Raw genomic sequence first — 4993 nt, 5'->3', positions numbered from 1 at the left:
TGAATCACTAATATACAACTAGGAGACAGCCAGGGAACAAAAAAACTCAGGCATTCATGATGGTTAACCTATTTTAAAAAGAGAGAGAGATAGAGAAAGCTTTGTGTGTGTGTGTGTGTGTGTGTGTGTGAGTCATATTTTTGCTATATGATGCATGTGCACTTGCTAGAGAGACAGAGAGATAGAAAACAAGAAATCACCCCCTGGAGAAATGGCCACACCACAATCCCTTCTCCTATATTCTCCTCTCAGGATTTTGGGCATGTGCCCACATACTTGGTGTAAGTTTCAAGCTGCCAGATTTGGGACTCAAACCATAGTTGGCAATGTGGGAGTCCAGCACCTTAACCACTCTGCCACCCGCTGAACCCAAAAGCTTCATTTCAATTAAACAAGTAAAGGCACACAAAGCCTGTACAGCAAAATGAAGAAAGTTAAGTACTCTCTCATGCCAGGATGCTATATGCCTTCCTTTAGAAAACAAACAAAAGATTATAGACAGTTAAATTGTCATGAAATACTGTTTGTTTTGTTTTGTTTTTAAAGAATTAGGTAATGAATACATAAAACATAGCTTTGAGTGCTTTTCTCTCAGTTTGAAAGCTTAGTTTGGGCCATTGTTTCTTTCCCAGAAAGGCAAACAAATATTACTACTTTGCAAACAAGGCAAATAGTATCGAGAAAAAATTTATTTTTTATGTTCTCTGCTATTGAACTTCTACCTACATTAGCAGGGAAGAATCCATTAATAAAGCATAAGGCCACAATCAGTGCCACTTGAGTTTTATTACTCTATGTTAACCTAAACAGAAAAATTAAAATTATTTTGACTGTTCATCTCTTTTTTCTTTAAAAATAATTATGCTTTCTAAATCCAAGGCACTACTTATTTGCTTATGAACAGAAATAGTAATGCTCCCTTACCTGTGGTTTTGTTTCCCATGGTTTTGGTAACCTGCAGTCAACTGTGGTCTGAAAATAGGTGAGTACAGGATAACCAGACATTTTGAGAGAGACAGAGAGAGACTAAATTCACATAACTTTTATTACTGTATACTACTATAATTGTTCTATTTTACTATTATTAATAAGTTATTATTAGTTCATCTCTAATAATTAAACTATCATAGGTATGTAATGTATGAGGGAAAAAACCCTATAGAGATAAGGTTCTGTATAATCCATGATTTCAGGTGTCTACTACGGATACCTTGAAAGTATTCCTGGCAGAAAAGCAGATACTACCATATTTTAGAGAAATAGAATAGTTTTCCTACTAAATAAGGAAATAAACTCCTGTAGCTTTATCTAGAACCTACACATAAATGGTCTTCTCAATCTACATCACATTTACCACCTTCCCTTCGCACAGTTAAGCTGTATGAGGCAGAGGCTAACTTCTCAGCCCTGGGATCTAGCCTCATAGCTGTTGCCTGGTTCAAATGAATCCAGTAACTGCTAAGTTGCAAGGTTAGATGGTGCCATCTGAATCTTCAACAAGTACCACAAATGTAGTATTTTCTTCTCCCACTGTTACCTGTCTTTGTTGATTGCTTCACCACTTACCCATTGGCGAAGGCCAAAACTGTTGCCTTTATCAATGACTGACTATCCCTTCTGAAATTCATATCCCGGCAGTGACCGGTCTCTGGAGCTGGGCCGGAACTTGACAGCTGCTAGATACCATTACCATATGGAATTAAGCATGACAGAAGAAGAGGATTATGTGTCTGATTCCTTCATTAATATCCAAGATGATATCAGAACAGGATTCCCAATGCTGAGGCAAATCTGAGAAGCCCATCGAAAAGAAGAAAAACAACAGGAAGCTAATTTGAAAAATAGGCAGAAGAGTTTAAAGAGAAAGAACAAGAGAGATATGACATTAGATTGAAGAATGCACTTGGCTGGGACCAGCAGTTAGCGTAATGGCTATGCCGCTGGACTCCCATGTAGTCGACCGTGGTTCAAGTCCCCTACCTGGTGGCTTAAACTCACGCTGGGTGCACGCACACACGTGTGTGTGTGTGCGTGCGCCCAGGATCCTGAGAGGAGAATGGAGGAGAAGGGATTGCGGTGTGGCCATCCCTCCTGGGGGCGGGGGTGATTTCTCGCTTTCTGTTTCTGTTTCTCTGTCTTTCCAGCGAGCGCATACACCCTATAGCAAAAACCTCTATAAAAAAAAAAGAATGCACTTGCCTGTGAGAACAAAGAGATTGCTTCACTCCAAAAGTGATCAGACTCTCAGCAAGACCAGAGATGGTATTGTTGATTCCACTCAATGTCAAAACAAGGAAAAGTGGTATTGGTCATGAGACATTATTAAAACAGAAAGCAGAGGAAAAATGAGAAAGCTACAGAAGAAAGATTCACATGAAAAATTAAGCTGATAAGGAAGCTGCAGAGCAGCTTCGAATGCGACTTAAAAACAAGCAAGATGAAATGAAGCTAGAAGGAGATCTTAAAAGAAGCCAGCGAGCCTGTCAGCAGTTAGATGCCCAGAAGAATATGCAGGTTCCCAAGGAGGTACGGTACTGGTTGAAACTTGAAGAGGAGACTGAAGAAGAGGAAGAAGAAGAAAAAGAACAGGGTGAAGATGAATATAACTGAAGATTTAAGTGTACTAGAAAAATTACAAATATTGACTAGTTATTTAAGAGAAAAACATCTGTATTGTATTTGGTGTGGAACAGTGTATGAAGATAAAGCTGATCTATCTTTGAATTGCCCGGGACCTACTTCTGCAAATCATAACTGAGAGATTCCAAAAAAAATGGAACCATGTTACTGTCTCCTAGAAACAGACAATTCAGCAGTTGGAATTCCTAAATTTTTTATTCCAGTAAAGAAAGAGGGCCTTTATATAATGTTTTGTTCTTTATACTTTAAAAGCACTTTGTACAATACTTTAAATATAATTGTTCATTAACTTAAAAAAAAAAAAAAAGAAATTCATGTCCCAATTAGCTGCCAAGTCCGACAGATTCTCTGCAAAATTTATTGGTTTCACAAATTCAAATTTTTAAATTATTCACCAAAATATTACTTTAAACTCCAAGATCCCCAGTATAATGCCTTCTCCAATCCATTTCATTATAGTTTTTTAAGTCGATTATGAAATACTACTTTGCTTTCTTCCCAGTTTCTATTCTGTTAGATTTTTGATAGCTCCCCATTTACTACATTATCTAAATGTGCCATAGGTCCTACTAAGCTTCACCATCTACCTCTAAACAATAGTTTGCCTGTTGGTTCCTGCCTATACTCTGTATCCCTAAAACATTCATGCTCACTTGGGGAATAAAACTATTCTCCGAGCTTATCCCGGAACATCACTTTCTCAAATACCCTGCAGTTATTTCCTTATGGGAGTTTTGCCACCCCTCGCTCTCACTAATATAGGTGGCTGGGACCTCAGTCCCAGCTTTCCAGAGGCTCATACATAAGACTGCATTTCCTGGGAACCAGCAGTTAGCGTAATGGCTATGTCGCTGGACTCCCACATAGTCGACCGCGGTTCGTGTCCCGGACCCGGTGGCTTAAAACTCACGCCGGGCACGTATGCGTGCGTGCCCAAGATCCCAAGAGGAGAATGGAGGAGAAGGGATTGCGGCGTGACCATCCCCCCTGGGGGGTGATTTCTCGCTTTCTGTCTCTATGTCTCTCTCTGTCTGTCTGGCGAGCGCACGCGCCCTACAGTGAAAATCTCTCCAAAAAAAAAAAAGACTGCATTTCCTTCTTCCATGGTGAGACACATCTCCAGTCTGAAGGAGCCAAGTCCAGCTCTATCTACTGCTGCTGGCCAAGGTATTTGGGCCAATCTGCCAGTGCTCTCTTCATTCTGTGGCTTTTAAAAAACAAATAGGTAAACTAATACAAAGCCCGAAACATTGATGATCCATTTCTACTATCTGCCTCTTCATACCTCTTCCTTCAGCTAGGAGTCAGAGAAGCAGAGATTCAGGAAGAAAAATGTTTCAGATTATTACAGATTTCTCTAGACAGAAATAGCAACACAAAAATAACTGCAGCCCTTTCATCCACTGGGGCTACAAATAGCTCTTTTTATTCCATATGAAGCTAACATGCTAAATCTTTGTGCACAAATACCCCTTTATCACTTCATTTCCTGCCCAGTGTATACCCTCTGGCACTGCTCCTGCTCCTGTATGTAGGACAATTTCAACGATTCCAGAAGTCTCTGACAATACCCTTCTCTCTTTTAAGGGGAGATGGCTCCCTAAAAGACCAAGGTGGTTTTCTAGTCACACATTTATTCTCTAATGGGATTTTCTTCATAAAACAAAAATAAGAAAAATATAAACATATCAATTGATATAATTTGATAAACCTTAATAGAATGACTGCTAAAGGATTGTGAGGAGAGGCGCTCGGTGGAAGAGGAGAGGCTAACTGATTGGGGAACGTAATTCTGAGTCAGAACCTGGCCTTCTATTTCTAACTTTATTGCTTTATATTAAAAGACAAGTATTTCTAGATAAAGGAACTCTGTACTGTTTACCGAAAGGGAAAAAAATATTTCGGTGAGTGTTTGTTTCGATTTTCTAATAAGCTTCATCTTCAAGAACAAAAGGAAGGATTAGAGCATTGCTGAGAAACAATGCAGCTCTTCAGTTACAGAGCTCATAGTCATCCTCTTTGTGACACACTCTGAAGATGTTCAGAGGCTGCTGAGAAGAAAAAAAGGAAAATGTAGACTGTTAGATCTCAGTTAAATAACTGTTTATTGCAATTTAAGCTAATAGTTATTCATTATTCAGTCAACTCTTTGGTACAAACAAATAAATATTCTCCCACTTGTTAGTCCCCGGGGGCTTTCTTAATCCTATCTGGATTTACTTTCTGTGAATTTCTGGGTAATCAGAAGTTATAGGTTGGATACATCTTGAGCTAGGGACACCCATGGTGTAACTGCTTCATTTTTTCTTTTCATTTCAAAGGAAATGGTCCATCCAAAGTGAAAATTGTGTTT

General features: G+C 39.1%; 1 pseudogene; it reads left to right on the top strand.

The window, feature by feature from the left end:
- The first annotated feature begins 1684 nt into the window (after nucleotides 1–1684).
- Nucleotides 1685–2758, top strand: LOC102469989 (G patch domain-containing protein 11-like; annotated as a pseudogene).
- Nucleotides 2759–4993: the final 2235 nt, after the last annotated feature.

The sequence above is a fragment of the Tupaia chinensis genome, unplaced genomic scaffold, assembly GCF_000334495.1.
Source record: "Tupaia chinensis unplaced genomic scaffold, TupChi_1.0 Scaffold000263_1, whole genome shotgun sequence".
NCBI lineage: Eukaryota > Metazoa > Chordata > Mammalia > Scandentia > Tupaiidae > Tupaia > Tupaia belangeri.
The sequence above is the reverse complement of the archived record's forward strand: the minus strand, read 5'-3'. Positions and strand labels throughout refer to the sequence as shown.